Source organism: Syngnathus scovelli, chromosome 6 (genome assembly GCF_024217435.2).
Source record: "Syngnathus scovelli strain Florida chromosome 6, RoL_Ssco_1.2, whole genome shotgun sequence".
NCBI classification, from domain to species: Eukaryota; Metazoa; Chordata; class Actinopteri; order Syngnathiformes; family Syngnathidae; genus Syngnathus; species Syngnathus scovelli.
The window spans coordinates 2,597,987-2,620,262 of NC_090852.1; the positions used below are offsets into that span (position 1 = coordinate 2,597,987).

General features: G+C 46.4%; 1 protein-coding gene across 11 annotated transcripts in view; it reads right to left on the reverse strand.

Annotated features, from left to right (window-relative positions):
* Positions 1 to 22,276, reverse strand: part of sntb2 (syntrophin, beta 2) — a 170,862-nt gene that overhangs the window by 112,387 nt on the left and 36,199 nt on the right. The window lies entirely within an intron of this gene.

Below are 22,276 nucleotides of genomic sequence, written 5' to 3' on the forward strand. Positions count from 1 at the left end.
TTTTTTTTACACCTTGAATTAAAGCTTAAAGTATGTACTTCAATTCCGTTGTAGTTGTTTCATTTCAAATCAAATGTGGTGGTATGCAATGCTCAAAAACATGAAGATTGTGTCATAATTTGCAAATAAATTATTTAAAAATGTTCTTTTTAATTTTGTGTTTCATAGTTGAGGTGTAATTACAGGCATCTCTCATCTTTCAAGTGGGAGAACTTGCACAATTGGTGGCAGACTAATTAGGGACTAATTAGGGACCAACACCAGCAGCTGACATGGCTCCCCAAATGATCGCTGATTGTGGGAACTTCACGCTGGATCAAAGTCAAAGTCAGCTTTATTGTCAATTTCTCCACATGCCAAAGACACACAAAGAAACCGAAATTTCGTTCCCCGCTATCCCACGGTGACAAGACATGGCCCACAATAGACAATCAAGTAAACAAGTAAACAACAGTGTGCTGAATAAATAATGAATAAATAACACAACAAATAAATAAATAATAGGAGCAAAAAAGGAGCAAGTGAGCGTATAGCAGACATTCCAGAAAATAGCGCAACAGTGCCGCACGCTACGCAGAAGGGGGTAGCGAGTTCAGGGTCCTAACAGCCTGGAGAAAGAAGCTGTTGGCGAGTCTGGTGGTGCGGGAGCGCAGGCTCCTGTACCTCTTCCCAGAGGGCAGAAGGTCAAACAAAGAGTGAGCTGGGTGACTCACATCACTCGCAATCGTGGTTGCCTTGCGGGCGAGATGGGAGGTGTAAATGTCCTTCAGGGAGGGGAGCGGGGCACCAATAATCTTACCAGCCGTATTCACTATGCGCTGCAGGACCTTCAAGTTCTGTTCAGTGCAGCTACCACCCCAGACAGCGATGCAACTGGTGAGGACGCTCTCAATGGTGCCACGGTAGAATGTAGACAGGACTGCCTGAGGAGCACATGCACGCCTGAGCTTCCGCAGGAAGTACAGGCGGCGCTGAGCTTTCTTTGCCAGTGACGCGGTGTTTGCGGACCAGGTGAGGTCCTCACTGATGTGCACCCCCAGGAACTTGGTGCAGCCCACCCTCTCCACCACAGCACCGTCGATGATCAGCGGCAGGTGTTTTGTGTAACCCTTCCGGAAGTCAACAACGGTTTCCTTGGTCTTGTTTACATTCAGCAGGAGGTTGTTGTCCCTGCACCACGTGGTCAGAAGGTCAACTTCCGACCTGTACCGAGTCTCGTCGCCCTTTGTGATGAGACCCACCAGAGTCGTGTCGTCAGCAAACTTCACTATGCGGTTGTCGCTGTAGGTCGCAGTGCAGTCATGTGTCAGCAGGGTGAAGAGCAATGGACTGAGCACGCAGCCCTGGGAGGCCCCCGTGCTCAGCGTGATGCTGGCGGAGATTTTGTCGCCAACACGCACCACCTGAGGCCTCTGACAGAGGAAGTCCAGTAGCCAGTTGCAGAGGGAGGTACTGAGGCCCAGCTCGTCGAGTTTGCAGATGAGTCGCTGCGGCACAATGGTGTTGAAGGCAGCAACTTGGATTTTGCTCCTCTCCAGCCTTTCTCCAGACTCTGGCGCCTTGACTTCCAAATGAAATACAAAGCTTGCTTTCATCTGAAAAGAGGACTTTGGACCACTCTGCAACTGTCCAGTGCTTCTTTTCCACAGCCCAAATCAGACGCTTCTTCCGTTGTCTTGAGTTCAGCAGTGGCTTGACCATGGGAATAAGGCAATTGTAGCCCATTTCCCGGACATGTCTGTGAACAGTGGCTTTTGATACCTGGACTCCACTTCAGTCCACTGTCTTTGAAGCTCCCCCAAATTCTGGAAGTGACTCTTCTTCACAATGCTGTTAAGGTCAACTCTCTTGGTTGTGCAGCGTTTCCTGCCACATTACCCCCTTCCAACAGACTTTTTGTGGATGTGCTTTGAAACTGCACTCTGTGAACAGCTTGCTCTTTGAGAAATTTCTTTTTGTGTCTTACTCTCCTGATGGAGGGTGTCAATGATGGTCCTCTGGACACCAGTCAGATCAGCAGTCTTCCCCATACTTGTGATTTAGTTTACTGAACCAAGCTGAGTGTTTTTCAAGGCTCAGGAAACCCTTGCAGGTGTTTCGAGTTAATTAGACGATTCAAGTGATTAGGTGAATACCCTATTAGTATACTTTTTCATGATATTCTAATATTTTGAGATAGGATATTTGAGTTTTCTTAAGCTGTATGCCATAATCAGCAATATTAAAATAATAAAAGGCTTGCAATATTTCAGTTGATTTGTAATGAATGTATGACATTTTTGTTTTTTTAATTGCATTACAGATAATAAAGAACTTCATCACAATATTCTAACTTTCCGAGACAGTCCTGTATATACACCAGCTTAACTATGGAAATTAATTAATATAGCCACAGTGTTTGAACACTTAAACAGCGACATGAAGACAGAGAGCAGTTCAGTCTAACTGCATAGCCTGTCAACATAGGCAGCCATGTGATTACGCAATCCTCAGAAGAGGCTAGACAGGATGTTGGCTCTTCCGAGCGAATCGTCTTCGGTTTTAAAATAACTATAAAAATTCTGCGATTTTGGTTCAAAATTATACAAAATTATTGAAATTAAAAGGAAAATGACTGTATAATAAGAATAATTGAATTTGTTTTTCCCCTTTTCATGATGGCCTCCTCTGACCGCATGTCCCTGAGATATATATATATATATATATATATAAATTGCAAATAAATATAATTTGCATACATATATATATATATATATATATATATATATACACACACACACAGTCAAACCTCGGTTTTCGACCACAATCCGTTCCAGAAACAGGTTCGAGAAGTGAATCGTTTGAATTCCGAATCTATTTTTCCCATTACAAATAATGGAATTTTTTTTAATACATTCCAAGACTAAAAAAGCGCCTTTCCTAAGCATTTTTTTACATGCGTATTTTTGTCCGATCTCGCAACTGCAGCGCACCGCCCGAAGGCGCAACCATAGCGCTCCGCCGACCGTGCACCACGCTGGTCGCATTATTGTGACAGAGCCGTCGCTGAAATTCAGAAAATATTTTTAAAGTCCTAATGTACTTTCCAAAATTTCAGTGGACCTCAGTGCGCAGGGAACTTAATTTGGTCCGATCGCGCAACCGCAGCGCGCCAGGCGCTCGCTGTCGCATTGCTTTAAGAGCGTTTTTGTGTTTTAGGATGGTGCTTATCGTTGATTTTGCCGTGCAAAACTCCTTAGCTAACTCGGACATACGCACACCAGATTCATATTCAGTCAGTCGGCATCCGGGCCGCGCGGTCAGGTTTTCTCGGGTCCTCTCGGCTCATCTCGCGAGGTGGGGTCATGAAAGGAGCGTCCACGTCGCGGCCCTGGAAGTATTGACGAGATCAACTAGATCGACTAGATCAGGCCCCCTAGGGGTGTGAGAATGCTTCCTAGGGGGTGCGAGGATACCCTGGGGGAAATTTACAATTTTTCGGGTATAATGGTCGGGTAACCGAAAAAAGTGAAAATTTCTGGAAATCAAGAAGTCATTGTGTTAATTGGCATTAGGGATAATGCTAATTAACCCTTATAGCTGTAAAGTAAACCCATCCATCCATCCATCCATCCATTTTCTGAACCGCTTAGTCCCCACGGGGGTTGCGGGCGTGCTGGAGCCTATCCCAGCCGTCATCGGGCAGTAGGCGGGGGACACCCTGAACCGGTTGCCAGCCAATCGCAGGGCACACAGAGACAGACAACCATTCACACTCACACTCACACCTAGGGACAATTTGGAGTCTTCAATCGGCCTACCAAGCATGTTTTTGGAATGTGGGAGGAAACCGGAGCGCCCGGAGAAAACCCACGCGGGCCCGGGGAGAACATGCAAACTCCACACAGGGAGGGCCGGAGGTGGAATCGAACCCGCACCCTCCTAACTGTGAGGCGGACGTGCTACCCAGTGCGCCACCGAGCCGCCTTGTAAAGTAAACCAATTATTATTATTATAATTATTTAGGGTTAGGGGTGCGAGAACTGGTTGGTGAATTGAATGGGGTGCGAACAAGGAAAAAGGTTAAGAACCACTGGACTAGATACTGCTAATCCTTTCACCCCAACAAGCAAACGTTACAACCTACAACACAGCTACAAGCTACGCTACAAGCTACGCTGAAAGCTGCACGCTACAAGCCACAAAGGTACAGAACAGAAAACAACATCATACCTGGAGATAGACACAACGGTTGATCTTGGAACGAGGAACCTCCTCACGACCAGCATTGACAATCCTATCTGTGAACATCGAAGGGTTCTCCTCTGCAAAACGAACAATCTTAGCCGATCTATGCAGCAAACAACACTGTAACGTGCTCTGCTTGCAAGAGACACACAGAGGGAGTGAAAATAATCGCCCCACCAGACCAGGAATGGTCCTGGCCATTGAATGACCTCACAGGCAGTACGGCAGTGCCATATTTTTAAAAACAGGCTTAGCTATAGAAGACACAGACATGTCAGATGACCATGATATAGAAGTCATATCTGTCAAGCTAAGCATTGCTGTAGTAATATCTGTCTATAAACCACCACCTGTAGACTTCATATTTCCCCAGCCAATCCCCAAAGTACACAACAAACCACAGATCATTATTGGTGACTTCAACAGCCACAGTACCCAGTGGGGCTACCCTGAAATGAACAAGGATGGAGAAGCAGTAGAGGAATGGATAGATGCCAACCAACTAAGTCTTATCCATGACCCCAAGCTACCACACTCGTTCTTTAGTGCTTGCTGGAAACGGGGCTATAATCCAGATCTCACCATGGTCACAAATAACATCGCTGGGTTGTGTAAAAAGACTGTGCTGGACCCTATTCCATCAAGCCAACACTGTCCCATGGGATCCTAATCAATGCGGCTGTAGTCCCAACCATCGTGCCCTTCAAAAGGCGCTTCAACTACAAGAAAGCAGCCTGGGAAGGATTCATCAACGAGCTGGAAGAGAAGATCAAGAATATAATACCAGTTAGCACAAAGTATGACCATTTTGCTAACCTTGTGCTGAAAACTGCTCGGAAACATACCCCCCGTGGCTGTAGTTGAATATATATATACCTGGTCTCTCAAAGGACTGTGCAGGACTCTATGACAATTATATCAGCATGTTTGAATCAGATCCCCTCTCAGAGGAGACAACTGCCCAAGATGAGAAGGTGATGAAAAGTATTGCCCAAAAGCAAAGCAAGACCTGGAACACTCTTATTGAGTCCACAGACATGTCAAAAAAACAGCAAGAAAGCATGGACACTCATTCAGAAGCTACGGGGTGACCCTAAAGCAGCTCCTCGGCGCCCAAAAGTCACTGCCAACCAAGTTGCCAACCAATTGCTTGAAAATGGAAAGACTGGAAAAAGCGTGAAAAACATCAAGCTGAGCCGTAAGAAATACATCGAGGACCCTGCATTTGCAAGACAGCTCACCATTGAAGAGCTGGAAGGGGGAATCGCTACCCTCAAACCAGGAAAAGCCAATGGACTGGATAACATCGCAACCGAACAGATCAAGCACTTCGATTACAAGGCCAAGACATGGCTCCTACAGCTCTACAATGAGTGCCTGACAACACACAAGCTCCCCAACATGTGGAAGAAAGCCTACATTATAGTACTGCTGAAACCTGGGAAAGACCTATGCGCTCCCAAGAACTTTAGACCAATCTCACTTCTGAGTCACACCTACAAGCTCTTCGAACGTCTAATCCTCAACAGAATCCGCTTCTTTGATGACGAACACCTCATCCCTGAACAAGCAGGTTTCCGCCCTGGCAAGTCGACAACTAGCCAAGTACTCAACCTCACCCAGTACATCGAAGATGGTTATGAGGAAGGGATGGTAACTGGCGTGGTGTTTGTCAACCTCTCAGCTGCCTATGACACAGTCAACCACAGACGTCTCCTCAGCAAGATCCTGGAGACCAAAAGAGACATCCGTCTGACAGAGCTGATTGAAAGCATGCTTGAAAACAGGCACTTTTTTGTTGAACTTGGAGGAAAGAAAAGCAGGTAGCGAAGACTCAAGAATGGCCTCCCACAGGGAACCGTGCTTGCACCACTTCTCTTCAACATCTACACCAACGACCAACCAAAAAGTGCAGACGCACGTCGCTTCATCTATGCAGACGATCTTGGCATAGGTGCACAAGCCACTTGTTAGGGTTTACAAATTATCTTGATCGTATGATTATGTTGGAATGTTGACTATAATTATTAACTTTGTTTAAACCTTTTACCTTTCCTTGACTCAGAAAAGTTTAACCATTCAGTTGTTGAAACTTTCCAAATGGTATGGAAACATTCTCACTTAGTCATCTAAAATGCTCCACTAGTTTCTGTTTTTCACAACCTTGTAAAACAATGAGCTGGGACCCTCCGCACTGATTAACCAGTTGCTGAGGTGATCATCATGTCCAATGTCACCCCCACCCTGCTTGTTCTCAATAAATATGCTCTTGCAAGAGACCAAAGGCAGACTTTGTTCGAACATCGCTGTACCTACAGTAACGAACAAATTCTCCACTTGCAAGTGCTCAAAGGGCATATTGTCTCCCGTGTGGTTCTTGCAAATAAGTTAGAGTGAGCACCACTCCAACATTTTTGTGCCGTGACCCGGATCCCAAACATACCCGTTGCTGACCGACAGAGGACGACGTGCTGCTTTCCGTCAACGGGCCAGCGTCCATTAGCCGGACCTGGTCAAGAAAGACCTGGGAAGGAAATTCTTCGCTGGGCCAGCATCTTAGGTCTGCCTTTGTCTGACAGTGGCGGATTGACGGGATCTGGCAGTGCAATGAACCAGGGGACAAGAAAGTTAAAGCCCTAAAGTTGTGTGATTGTGCTGTTGCGAAACACGTAAAAGTAAAAGTGCACAGGAAAAAGTACAAGTAAATTGGCAGGATAGAACATCTTAAGTCTTGTGGAAGGTGGGGGTGTTGTAGAGTTTCCCTCTGGATGAAGTGTCTCTTCTGGAGCAGTGGTTCTCAAACTTTTTTACATATTTTTGTAAAATCTCACGTACCCCCATTTGAGAACCACTATTCTAAAGAGCACTACTTCGCGTTGGCAGGTCTGGGTAACAGGACTGTTGTCTTTAGTTCCCAGGGAAAGAGGGGGTGTTGTAGAGTCCCCTTCTGGATGAAGCAGCTCTTTTTTTTTAAGAGGACTTCACGTAGGCATGGAAAGAAAACTTGTGTGGTTGACAGTGTGACTGGTAGGATAAATTGACTAAAAAACAGTTCTAGCATTAATCCACGGTAATAACATAGGTTACAAATTTGTTGAAAGGTCAATTTAAACCTGCATTGAGGATCCTCAAAAATGAAAAAAAAATGAAAAAAAATTGTAAAAACCTAAAATACCAAATTAAGATGGGAAATAAAAACGGTAAATCTCTAGCTCTTGAAGGAGATGAGAAGTACATGGCGAGTAGATTTCTTAATTGTATGCGATACATGCCGAAGTGGAAGAAAAAATATGGAGTAGAAGAGAAGTTGAAAGTTGAACTGTGGAAGATAGTGGTTGAAGTTTTGGAGGAGAGTGTGGCTAGGAAGACAAAGGGACTGAGAAAGAAAAGAGAGATAATTGAAATGTGCTGAGAGGAGACAACAAATTTTAAAGACAAAAAATAGAAAGATGAAGGATGATGCCGCAAGTATGTTTGTTAGGCCGGAGGACAATGAGGCCCCAGTGCACAGACGCGCTGTTCAAGCCGCAGCTCAAGGCGCAGCTCAAGGCGCAGGTCAAGGCACAGCCCAAGTAGAGGGGCAGAAGGAGCTTTCCGCTCCTAAGCAAAACGTGTATCCAAATGTAACAAACGTGAATCCTCCCCCATATGATAGCAAAAACGGTCAGGGTCAGATTATCAGAACTCCAGTACAAACAAGAAGTATGACCAATGCTGCTAGATTTTCCCAAAAATTAGACAATGTTGATGTGCGCCCAATGATACAGGTGCCAAACCCTATTGCAGGGGAAGGCTACCCTCCACATACATATGTTTTTCGGCCATGGACTTTGGAAGAGGCAAGAAAAGCAGTAGAAGGGGTTACCCCTGTTGCAGACCCAGATAAATGGGCAGAAGACATGGCTGGAATCATACATTCCTACAGATTGAATGGCCATGAGGCAGGAGAAGCTGCAATGTCTTCTTTGGGAAAAGACTGGGCAAAGGTTAGAGGGAATTATACAGGTAGAAATAACCAAAGGCCTTTCCCCTATCCCATTGAGAGAAATCAATTGAGAGGGGAGTATGCAGCACAATGGAATGATCTTGTGCAGAGAGTGAGAACTATATTTCAAAGAAGAGCAAATTATGGTCATTTAGCAGGAATAAAACAGAAGCCTGGGGAAGATACTGATGATTTTGGCTTAAGATTTGAAAAAGAATTCAGGGTGCATAGTGGCATCCCATTCAATGATGCAGCTGAGAGTGCTTATCAGCAACAGCTTAAAAATGCGCTCCTCACTGGTTTCCGCCCTGAAATAGGCAACTGGGTGAGGAAACACTTGGTGGAAGTGGACACTGCTAGTGTTACAACAACCATGCAGTGGGCCAGACATGCTGAAAAAGTGATCAAGACAGGCAAAAGTTCTGCTGTATTTCATCAAGACGATGATGACCTAGATGAAGATACAAAACTTTTCTTCCAAGGTTCCCAACGGGTCAGAGGAAGAGGTAGAGGCCAACAAGGTCACAGGCCGCCGTATAATTCAAAGTCTCCATCAGATTCGGACAACTGTTAGAACTGTGGGAAACGTGGACACTGGTCAAAGGAATGTTATAGAAAAAAACAAAACCAATCAAAGGGTGGAGGAAGAGGCAGACGGAAAGCCAAATTTTCAGCAAGACTAGATTCTTCCCCTTTGACCTCATGCTTCTACAGAGGAAGCAATAGATGTCCATACAGCATGGGACATTCTGAGTGCATTAAAAGAAAAAACATGTTACTTTAAACATTGGAGGAAGTGATGTAGCGTTTTTGTGTGATACCTGGGCTTGTAAAACCATAATAAAGACTAAAGTTCCTAATCTAAAGGCCTCCCAAAACACTATTTGGGTGAAATATGCTGATGGGCAGGCACACAAAGAGAGTATCTCCAATCCAGTTGAAGTAAGAGATGATGAAACGGGAGTCATAGCTTCAGTCTCGATTGTCTTATCCCCGAAATGCCCCATAAACCTGCTGGGACGAGATCTGATGACTAGATTGGGAATTGCAGTAATTCCAGTGAAGGACGGTATGCGAGCATGTAGAGTAAGAGATATTGACTCATATGCTGCACAAGCAGGGGAACAGGTTTGCTGTTCCTATGACATTTCTCCTAAAGAGAATCCCAATCTACCAAGCAGTTTACTGAGTGAAGCTCGAAAACAACTGTCCCAACTTGAATCAGAAATGACTTGTAATCAATTACATGTCACAATGAATATCCTCACTGATCCACAACATGAATATATTGAAAGTTTTCTCAGTGACACAGAAGAAACCTTAACAATCACTGCTCTGTACACTGATCACAGGTCATTTGCAGCTGCTGCTGTGCTCCTACCCGCTCCTCAAAAAGACAAATACAAGTTGTCGGCTATACCCCACATTTCATTGTTTAAACCTCACAGTATAACATGGGCAGAGGTGGGTTGCTGAATTAAACTTCGGTCACTGATTATGAGGACAAAGGTGATGGGTGGAGCTACAGTACCAGCTGTGACATGTGGAAACAAAGTATGTGAAGTAGCTGTTGGAAGGGCATGCACTTATGTGCTTCCCTGACCAGTTAATGTTTGTTTGACGGAGATGGAGGAGAGGAAATTGGCTGAGCTTCCTGAAAAACTCTGGACAAAGGGCCCATCCGATATCGGACTTTTAAAGTCCATTCCTCCGGTACGAATCAAACCAAGATCAGAATGGCGTCCAAGAGTTAAACAATATCCTTTAAAACAGGAGGTAATAAATGGGATTGCCCCTGTTATAAATGATCTCTTGACAGGAGGAATCATTAGAAAGTGCTCGGATTCTCCTTGCAACACTCCTATTTTTCCAGTTCAAAAGGCAAATAAAATTGATTGGCGAATGATACAAGATTTACGAGCAGTGAATGATGCAGTACAGACAAGAGCACCGGCAAGACGAAGGAGTTGATTGTGAGCTTTGGGAGGACAGCGCCCATCTTCACTCCGGTGAACATCCAGGGATCGGACATTGAGGTAGTGGAGAACGACAAATCCCTGGGTGTTTGCCTTAACAACAAACTGGGCTGGACTGATCACACCCACGCCATGTACAAAAAGGGCCAGAGTCGCCTCTACCTGCGGAGGTGTCTGAGGTCCTTTGGTGTGTGCAGGGCTCTCCTCCAGACCTTCTATGATTCTGTGGTGGCCTCAGCCATCCTCTACGCTGTGGTCTGCTGGGGTGGGGGCAGTACTGACCGGGACGGGGAGACTGAATAAGATGGTCAGTAGAGCGAGCTCTGTCCTGGGCTGTCCCATGGAGTCCATTGAGGTTGTGGGTGAGAGGAGGACGTTGATTAAGCTTAGATCCATAATGGACAACACCTCTCACCCCCTCCATGAGATTGTGTGGTCCTTGAGCAGCTCCTTTGGCGGCAGACTTTTGCACCATCGGTGTAGGAAGGTACGGTTCCGCAGGTCCTTGATTCCCTCTGCTGTCAGACTTTACAACATGCGTGGCACCTGATAAAATGAATGTGTTTCGTCTCTACTAGCGGCACTTGTGTTTGTCCTTGTCTTTTATTTACCCTTTTTTGAAATTTTGGCCCTTGTTTTATTCTTGTCCTCGTATTATTCTTGCACTCATATGCGCTGCTGTGGCAAGTGAATTTCCTCGCTGTGGGATGAATAAAGTTCTAGCAATCAATCAATCAATCATTTACAGTGACAATGGTCCACACTTTGTAAACCAAGTTGTACAGAACATGGCTGTACACCTTGGGATAACGTTAAAAAAACACTGCGCTTGGCACCCTTCTAGTGCTGGGTTGGTTGAACGGGCAAACGCTACTATCAAAAGCAGGTTGAATAAATGCATGGAAACAACAGGCAGATCTTGGCCAGAGTGACTTAGTGAAGCTCTATGAGAATCACTCCCACTTCAGAAGGGTTAACACCTTTTGAAATCATCCATGAGAGACCACATAGGCTACCTGTGTTCCCTGCAGATTTACAAAAAGATGAAGAAGATTCCTTCGCAGATTACATGATCAGAATGCTCAGATTGAAAGATGTGTCAAATGCAAATGTACTGCCGTCTGATTTTCCTTCCTCTCAGGTTGACAACTCCATCAAGCCAGGAGACTGGGTTTACATCAAGGTCATCATAAGAAAGAACTGGGTCAGCCCACGGTGGGAGGGACCATTTCAAGTCTTGCTGACTACCCCCACCGCGGTGAAAATTGCTGAACGGCCCAGCTGGATTCGCCTCAGTCACTGCAAGTCACTGAAAAGTGACTAAAGAAGCTATGAGGAAGTGGTGTAGATGTTGGAAGGGCACGTGCTTATGCGCTTCCCTGAATAATCAACATTTGTTTGACTGATAAGGAGGTGGGCAAAGGAACCATCTGCTACAGGACTTACGGTCCATTCCCCCCGTCTAAATCCAACCAAGATCAGTGAATCTCCTTTTAAACAGGAGGCAATAAATGGGATAGCCGCTGTCATAAATGGTCTTTGGTCAGGAGGAATCATTAGGAAGTGCTCAAACTCTTCTTGCAAACACTCCTATTTGCCCAGTTCAAAAGGGCATTAAAATTGATTGGTGAATGATGCAAGATTTGCAAAAAGCAGACAAGAACAGTCCTTGGCAGATAGCATGATCAGAGCACTCAAACTGAAAGATGTGTCAAATGCAAATTTACTGCCGCTTGATCTTTCTTACCACAGGTCAACAACCGCTCTAAGCCAGGAACTGGGTAGACATAAAGGTTGTCAAAAGGACAAACTGGGCCAGTCGTGGTGTGAGGGACAATTCCAAGTCTTGCTGACTACCCCCACTGCACTAAACGTTGCTGAAATGCCCAGCTGGATTCACCTCAGCCACTACAAGTTGCAGAGAGTGCTGGACCCCTAATTTCGGAGTGGTGGGGAAGGCTGACTACAAAGGGGCCTCATCGTTTAGGGTGGGGCGTCTCAATGTTGGTGAAGAATCCAGCAATCCCCACTCTGCTAGGCGAGGGGGATGTCCCGGTGTCTCTGCCATCCTAGTAGCAATGAGGCTCAACATTCCAGGTGGATCCTCTGCTGCGTTGTGGTTGGAGCGTGCTATGGTCTATGGGCTCATCTGAATGGACCGATTGACAATGTCAACCGTGGAAGAAGATGGTCACATGATGAGAACTTTGAGGACTGGTCATGGGACCCCAGAAACCCATACGAAACCAACGCTTGGTACCGGTATGTAAAGTTCACTGTGAGATCCCACACACAGGAGGGATGCTATGTGTGTTCCAAACTCCCCCCTTCCTCCACACAAGTTCAACTGGAGGCCAGAACAATGAATGTCACTGAAGCGAAATGTATGGCATCCATCGGAGGAGTTGGATTTCAACACCGTGGTGTCACAGTCAGTGATGCCGACCCTTTCCGCCCTGGACTTGCAGACGGTACCTGTGATCAGCTTTTCTGGACAAATTTCAATGTGACTGTTAAAGGACGAACATTGCCGCAAGTGGCCTATACAGAGAGGCCAGCTGGAGTGAACTACATGTGTTACATCCAAGGTAATATATATATATATATATATATATATATATATATATATATATATATATATATATATACACACACACACACACACACACGCACACACACACATCATAGTTATTTGTGCTAATGGTGCAATATTGCTTTTATTGCCCATAGTGGGTATGAAATACAAACAAATTAATACGTTCACAGAGGTATACTGTTTTCCTTAACTGTAAATCTCCCATTTCAGAAGGGGCAACAAGTTCTCAATAGAGTTTAGGTCAGGTGAAGTAGGGGGCCAATCTATCATCTTTAAAGGCCTTTACTGATGAGCTACACAATGGAGTACTTTGATGCATGCGATGGAGTATTGTCCTGCATAAAATTCATTGTCTTCTTGAAAGAAGCAGACTTTTTCCTGTACCACTGTTTGAAGAACATGTCTTTTACAAAGTGGTAGTAGTTTAATTTTAATTAATTTTTGTTTTAATTTGAGACTTAATTTTAAGTCCATCTTTACTTCTTGAAGAAAGTGTCTTCTAAAAACTTGCAATAGGTTAATTTTAATTATTGTTTGTGTTAATTTTAAAGTAAATTTTAAGTCCATCTCAAAAAGGTCCAAACAGCTCTTACCCTGCCTCAACCTTGCTGGCATTTGATTTGAAGTGGAGCTCTGTGGCCGTTACTGATCCAGCCGTGGTCCAGCTGGTCCATCAAGAGTCACTCTCATCCCATCAGTCCATAAGATCTTTGAAAATCTTCTAATATTTCCTGGCCCAGTCTTGACATTTCAACATACAGTAATCCCTCGTTTATCGCGGATAATTGGTTCCAAACCCCACCCGCAATAAGTGAAATCCGCGAAGTCGGGTCACCCTCTCATCTGTAAATTTTTTGTGCCAATAAATGTATATGAAACCTTTTAAGTGCATATTTCATTATTAGAACATTAAATAATTGTTTCAAACACGTAAATAACACAGGCGCACTGGTTAGCACGTCCGCCTCACAGTTAGGAGGGTGCCGGTTCCATTCTACCTCCGACCCTCCCTGTGTGGAGTTTGTATGTTCTCCCCGAGCCCGCGTGGGTTTCCTCCGGGCACTCCGTTTTCTTCCCAAATCCCAAAAACATGCTTGATGGGCCGATTGAGCACCCTAAATTGCCCCTAGGTGTGAGTGCGAGTGCGGATGGTTGTTCGTCTGTGTGCCTTGCAATTGGCTGGCAACCGGTTCAGGGTGTCCCCCAACTACTGCCAGATGACCGTTGGGATAGGCTCCAGCATGCCCGCGACCCCCGTGGGGACAAAGGGGTACTGAAAATGGATGGATGGATGTAAATAACACATTAATAGTATAAATAACAGAGAAAACATCACATAAATATTGAAAATATGAATATTATACGTGTGTGTGTGTGTGTAACATATGGAGATGTGACGTTGTTAACCTTGGTTAAACAGGGACCTCTAGTGGTCATACGTTATCACGGCAGCGCTATGTGCTATGTAGGTACTGTAAATATGTTTTTTGGACTCTTATTATTATAACAACGTTTTATAACAAGGTACAAGACTGTAAATATGTTTTCAGAAGTCTATTATAACAACTTCTTTTATAACATAGTGCAATACTGCAAATATGTTTTTAGAACTCTTATTATGACAACTTTTTTTAAAACAAGTGGACATGTGGTAAATACCTTTTTAGAACTTTTATTTTTTTTTTCAAAGTCAAAAGTCAAAGTCAGCTTTATTGTCAATTTCTCCACATGCCAAAGACACACAAAGAAACCGAAATTTCGTTCCCCCCTATCCCACGGTGACAAGACATGGCTCACAACAGACAAACAAGTAACAATTATAACAAAAGCGTGCTGAATAAATAATGAATAAATAACACAACAATACATAAATAAATAAGAGGAGCAGAAAAAAAAGGAGCAAGTGCGCGTACAGCAGACATTCCCGAAAATAGCGCAACAGTGCCACACGCTACGCAGAAGGGGGTAGCGAGTTCAGGGCCCTAACAGCCTGGGGAAAGAAGCTGTTGGCAAGTCTGGTGGTGCGGGAGCGCAGGCTCCTGTACCTCTTCTCAGAGGGCAGAAGGTCAAACAAAGAGTGAGCCGGGTGACTCACATCTCTGGCAATCGAGGTTGCCTTGCGGGCGAGATGGGAGGTGTAAATGTCCTTCAGGGAGGGGAGCGAAGCACCAATAATCTTACCAGCCGTATTCACTATGCGCTGCAGGGCCTTCAAGTTCTGTTCAGTGCAGTTACCACCCCAGACAGCGATGCAACTGGTGATGACGCTCTCAATAGTGCCACGGTAGAATGTAGACAGGACTGCCTGAGGAGCACATGCGCGCCTGAGCTTCCGCAGGAAGTACAGGCGGCGCTGAGCTTTCTTTGCCAGTGACGAGGTGTTTGCGGACCAGGAGAGGTCCTCACTGATGTGCACCCCCAGGAACTTGGTGCAGCTCACCCTCTCCACCACAGCACCGTCGATGATCAGCGGCAGGTGTGTTGTGTGACCCTTCCGGAAGTCAACAATGATTTCCTTGGTCTTATTAACGTTCAGCAGGAGGTTGTTGTCCCTGCACCACGTGGTCAGAAGGTCAACTTCCGACCTGTACCGAGTCTCGTCGCCCTTCGTGATGAGACCCACCAGAGTCGTGTCGTCAGCAAACTTCACTATGCGGTTGTCGCTGTAGGTCGCAGTGCAGTCATGCGTCAGCAGGGTGAAGAGTAATGGACTGAGCACGCAGCTCTGGGGGGCCCCCGTGCTCAGCGTGATGCTGGCGGAGATTTTGTCGCCAACACGCACCACCTGAGGCCTCTGACAGAGGAAGTCCAGTATCCAGTTGCAGAGGGAGGTACTTAGGCCCAGCTCGTCGAGTTTGCAGATGAGTCGCTGCGGCACAATGGTGTTGAAGGCAGAGCTGAAGTCCACAAACAGCAACCTCACATATGAGTCCTTTCTCTCCAGATGGGTGAGGGCCGAGTGGAGGGCAGAGCAGATGGCATCCTCAGAGGACCGCTTGGCACGGTACGCAAACTGGAAAGGGTCAATGGTGGGGGGGAGAACGGACTTGATGTGCTCCATGACCAGCCGCTCAAAGCACTTCATGATGATGGGCGTCAGTGCCACAGGGCGGTAGTCATTGAAGCAGGACGGTGCAGGTTTCTTCGGCACAGGAACGATGGTGGCAGCCTTGAAACACGAGGGGACGATGGCCTGCTGCAGGGAAACGTTAAAGATGTCCGTGAAGACACCCGACAGCTCCCCAGCGCAGTCCTTCAGCGCTCGACCCGGGATGTTGTCAGGGCCCGCCGCCTTACGGGTGTCAATAGCGGCAAGCGCCCTCCTCACACCGTCGGCAGAGAGGCGCAGGGGCTGCTCGTGTGGGGGGGGAGTGGTCTTCAGCGGGCAAGTGCTGTTCTGGGCGTCGAAGCGAGCAAAGAAGCGGTTCAGATCGTTCAGCAGACGGACGTCGCCCTCACAGCTCCTCGGCGCGGGCTTGTAGTCCGTGATGGTCTGAATGCCCCGCCAAAGGCTACGTGCGTCCTTGCTGTCCTTGAAGTGGGTGGAGACCTTGCACGAGAACGCCTTCTTCGCTTCTTTGATGCCTCGGGACAGGTCGGCCCTCGCTGTCCTCAAGCCAGCCTCATCCCCCGCTCTGAAAGCCTTGTCTCTGGCCCTCAACAGTCTGAGGACAGCCCCCGTCAGCCACGGCTTCCAGTTCGCGCGAGTGACGACGGATTTCGAGCAAGTCACATCATCGATGCACTTCGTGATGTAAGAGGTAACAGAGTCAGTATACTCCTCTATGTCCGTCCAATCGTTGTAGGTGGCTGCCTGCTTAAACAAGTCCCAGTCAGTGGTGTCGAAGCAGTCTCGAAGTGCATCGGAGGCACCCTCAGGCCACACTCTAACCTGCCTCCGAACCGGCCTGGATGCCTTTACCAATTGTCTGTATGCGGGCAAAAGCAAAACGGTGAGATGGTCAGAAAGCCCCAGATGGGGGAGGGGGGTGGCTTTGAAAGCTCCCTTTTGCGCCGAGTAGACTAGGTCCAGGAAGCTGTCGCCACGTGTCGGAAAAGGAACATGCTGGTGAAGCCTCGGGAAAACAGACTTCAGGTTGGCATGATTGAAGTCTCCAGCGAAGATGGTGAAACCGTCAGGGTGCGCTGTTTGCTGTTCACTGACAGCCTGGTACAGTTCACCAAGCGCCGCGATCCTGTCTCCTTCGATGTTGGAAGGCGGGATGTATACCGCGACTAGCAGAATCGCGGTAAATTCCCTCGGCAGATAAAAAGGACGGCACTTAATGATCACAAACTCCACAAGCGGCGAGCAGTGCTTACATACCACCACAGAGTCCCGGCACCATTCTTCTCGGATGTAGACGCATATTCCACCTCCACGCGACTTTCCCCCTCGTACAATGGCACGGTCCGCCCGATAGCACGCTAGCCGCTCCAGGTGCACTGCAGAGTCCGGAATGTTGTCACTCAACCAGGTCTCGGTGAACACGAGCACACAGCAGTTCCGCACCGTCCGGTTCGTAGACCTCAGCAGGCGAACGTAATCCATTTTGTTGTCCAGCGATCGAACATTCGCCAGAAGAATGGAGGGCACCGCCGGTCGCGCTGGGTTGGCCGCCAGCCTGGCCCGGACGCCTCCGCGCTTGCCCCTCTTCTGCCTCCTCGCACACCGTTTCCGACGGCTCCCAACCGGGGGAGGAATAGCGGGTGAGGTCGGCGACGTTTCAGGACGTAGCAGTCCGAGCGCCTTTAATGTCGACGCTTCAAAGTCCAGAACGCCGCAAAACCCACTTCTGCCGATGTCAAGCAGAACCTGCCTGCTGTACTTGTAGCACGGACGAGACGAACACACAAGACTGTCGGACGAACACTCATTAGACGAACAAATCACCGTACCGACGGGACAGAGAGTGGCCGCTGCGTGTGCACGCGCCGCCATCTTGAAAAAAATTAAATTTAAAAATTAAAATAAAAATTTATTTATTATAACAACTTCTTTTATAACATAGTACAACACTGCAAATATATTTTTAGAACTCTTATAACAACTTTTTTTAAAAGAAGTGGACATGCAGTAAATATCTTTTTAGAACTTTTATTACAACAACTTTTAAAGTTAGTGAGAGCTTTACTGCTCCTCGATGATGCCTCATCGTCAGGTGGATCGTCGCAGGAAGCTTCGGATGGAGCTGGGGTACTTGTTGGTGATGGCGTAGAGGCACAACGTTTTCGGGGTACAAGGAACATTGTGATGGGGTGTTGTGAGTGTTGTTTTTTCTTTAGAGCAGAGATCTTGTACAACTCCATTACACCGTCAATACAGTTGCTGAATTCTACAGCTTTGACCATGTTGTTATCGATTTCTTGGGCCCTTTGATGCAGAGTCCATGCTGTGTTGCAGAGCTCTTGCAGGTTTGCCAAGGTGAGGCCACATTCTTCAGCTTCGTTGTCGTCACTGTCTCCAGCTACCTCCCCCTCTTCCTCACTCGCCTATGTCACTGTCCCCAGCTACCTCCCCCTCTTCCTCACTCGCCTATCTTGTCATTTCGATGGGTTCCTCGTCAGTTAGGGGCTTCGAGTGGCAGTCGATCAGTGTGTTCACGTCTTTCGTTGTCATGTCCGAGAACCCTTCAGTGGCTACCAACCGAGCCACCCTCACAGTCTTATCTACGGCGGAGTGGTGAACTTCATCATAGTCATGGGTGAAATTTTTTGGCCACAATTTCTTCCAACTTGCAATCAGTGTCTGATCTCATCTCATTAAGAGCCTTCTGAATGTTGACTAGGCATGTTGCAATGTTGTATTTGCGCCAATAGTTCTTCAGGCTGAAGGCCACGTTGTTCTCGTCGATGAAGGAGATGAGGCCCTCCATCGTGGACCTCGTGCAGAGGGCCTTGAAAGCTCGAATGACCCTCTGATCATGGCTTGTATAAGGGAAGTGGTTTTGGTGGGCAGGAACACTACTTGGACCGCGTCATAATGAAGATTGGTTAAAGAGCAGCCCTTTTTCAGCGAGGTACAGCTTCACCTGCGGTATAAAGCAGTTCACGAACCAGTCGAGCGTGAGGGCTTTTGTCATCCATGCCTTTTTGTTGTGCATCCAGTAGACGGGCAGCAAGGCTTTGTTTTTGTTTTTCAAACCCGGAGGATTCAGGGACTTGTAAATTAAGCCGGGCTTGAGCATGAAGCTCGCAGCATTTTCACACATGATGAGAGTCACCCGATCTTTGTGGGGCTTGAACCCTGGCCTCTTCAATTTGTCCTTAAAAGGAACGCCCGGGACGGCATCCTCTTCCAGAAGAGGCCAGTCTCATCCATGTTAAATACCTGCTCCGGGAGATAACCACCCTCATCAATTATTTTTGGAAACTCTTCCTTGATATAATGAAGAGCTGCCTCGTGGTCTGCCGAGGAAGCCTCCCCATACAGAGGAACGCTACAAAGTCCGAATCTCCTCTTGAATTTTTCAAACCAGCCCTTGCTGGCAGCAAAACCACATTTTTCTTGTGGGGTAGGATCACTCGAGGCACTGGTGCTAGGCTGAGGTTCATCTTCGTCGTCGTCACAATCATCATCTTCGTTCAATTCTCCTTCGGTAATGAGGTTCTCATACAGGGCTTTGGCTTTAGTCCGAATCATATCGGTATCGAGACTAACCTTCTTTTCCCGACAGTCCGATATCCACATTGATAAGGAGCTCTCCATTTTCACTATTTGCTTATTGCGATAAGTCATAACTCGCTGGATGATTAGAGACGTGGATTTTGAATTGTGTGGGCACTCCCTGCCTTCTGCCGGCGTGCGGGCAACTTTCGTGCCAAAATTGCTCAATTTGGAATTTATTTATTTTTTTTGCTGGAAAAAATCCACGATGCAGTGAAGCCGTGATAAACAAAACGCGAAGTAGCGAGGGATCACTGTATATGTCTTGTTCAGTGGTGGTCAGGTGTCAGCCTTCCGTACCCTGGCCTTAAACACCTAGTACTTCTGGGCACTCCAGCTGGGTTGAAGTTCCGGAATATGGTAGCACTGAAGCCATTATCTTTCAGTGCTACCGTGTTCCTGGCAGCTAATGTTTCAGTCTTCTCAAATCTTAGGCAGTTCATTTGTGTGTTTTTTCTTTCATATGTTTCCTTTTACCCTTTGCAATGAAACATTTGCTGGTTTTGTGATCACGCACCAATATCTTAGCAATTTCAAGAGTGTTGCAACCCCCTGAAAGACTTTTCAGTTTTCTTTGCCTCATTTTGTCTGAAGAAAACAAGCTGCCTAATAATTATGCACACTGTCATATAGGGTGTTGATCTCTTTTGTCCCTACCATCCCTCATTACCGTATTGGCCCGCATATAAGACGATGTTTTTTGCATTGAAATAAGACTGAAAAAGTGGGGGTCATCCTACATTCGGGGTCTAGACATTATACCCATTCACTTGTGCGCAGCGGTAAGTTAAAGGTTGCTGGTATCAACCGAGTATGTTGCTGTGATTGTGTGCGTCTTTGACACAAAGCGAGTATACACATTTCATTGTTACTACTGTCCACTGTTGTGCCGTTTGTCTGATCGCGGTTTGCTTCGTGTGCACGCCGTTTGATTGACAGCTCCGGCGCGCTCCTTTTATTTTGCCTCGCATGGTACAAGCAGCGTACACACGACTACAGTCGTTACGCAGCGGCACGGCGACTAACTGTCGCCAGCATATGTATTTTGTTGCCTCGATGACTTATGTTTTGTGGGTTGCTGAGAGTATTTCATTTATGATTATTTAGTACTGCGGAACCGTTACACGCAGTTAGTTATGTAATGTGCGCCATTTACTAGTGTTGTGTGATGTCAGAAGTTGAGCGTTGACTTGCGTGCTGTATTTCTGTCTGTTGCAGAACCACACTTACACACACCACACACACACGCACACACACATTCACACACACACACACACACACACACACACACACACACACACACACACACACACACACACACACACACACACACACACACACACACACACACCCTTCACACGCTTCATACAATAACACACACGAATCACATTCACACACCCAACGATTCACGCATGTACACTACACACACCTGCTCTCACATTCTTACAACCAAACGTGTGCCTATACCCTTTTGCCTTTTGTTCGGCCATCCGCTGACGGGGGTAGGGGGGGGGGGGGTGGGGGGGGGGTGCTACCGGTGTGTTCGGCCATACGGGGGGGTGCTACCGGTGTGTTCGGCCATCCGCGGACGGGGGGAGGGGGGGTGCTATCGGTGTGTTCGGCCATACGGGGGGGGGGCTACCGGTGTGTTCGGCCATCCGCGGACAGGGGGGCGGGTCAGGGGCGGGGCGAGGGCGGGGCAATGACATACCAGCTCTGAAGCCGACTCACCAAACCCCTAGAGTTCAATCGAACCCAGGTTAAGAACCACTGCCCTATACAATAGCGGTAGCAGTTTGCATTAATTTATTGCAATGTTTTTCCTTAATCAGATTTGTTTCGAGACTACAAATACAGTTAGACTTCACTTTGATGGTTAATGCAGTTATTGCAATTTTGTTGTTTTATCACAGTAGATTCCTTTATTTACATTTCAAAAACCAGAAGCCATTCCTTTACAAATGTGATTGCACTTTAGTTTACATATTTAAATGTTTAGATATTAAGATGTGACAGACAGTTTTTGCATGATTTGAATGAGGCAAAGTAACATGCTTTTTCTCTCGAATATATTGTTATAAGAATTTGTTTCAGATGTAATCATTTTCTGTATAAAATTAAATTTGGTGTTCAACAAATCTTTTTTCAAACTTTAGTCTTGAAAAAGAGGGGGTCGTCTTGTAATCAGGGTCGTTTTATATGGAGTCCAATACAGGATAAAAATACACATCACTTCATAAGCTTGTATCGTGTAAGCATTCAAGCTTATACAGCATGGAGTAGGAAAATATGCATAAATATGATCATATGGTCAAAACACACGCTTGCCTTATAAATGTGCACACAGTGTAAATTAGACATGTATGCAAATTGTCTGTCGTATGATCATTCATGTGTACGCAAGCAAACCATCTACCTTATTCCTTTCCGTAAATTATGCGTGTGACCTCTGGTATGAACCAAATACAGTCAAACCTCGGTTTTCGCACGTCCCGGTTCCCGAACAAATCGGAATTCGCACGAAAAATTCGAGACTTTTTTGCTTCGGTTGTCGAACAAAATTCGGAGATCTAACCTCGCGAGATGAGCCGAAAGGACTCAAGAAAACCCGACCGCACGGCCCGCATGCCGACTGACTCCGTTCGTTATTGTATTTTTGTTACTTTAAGAATTGTATTAACCCCTAATCATGCCTCCAAACAAAGCAAGTGGGAGCAGTAAAGCCATCCTAAAACACAAAGACGCTCTTAAAGAAATGCGACAGAGCGCCCGGCGCACTGCGGTTTAAGTACATCAGGACTTTAAAAATGTTTTCTATGAAAAAA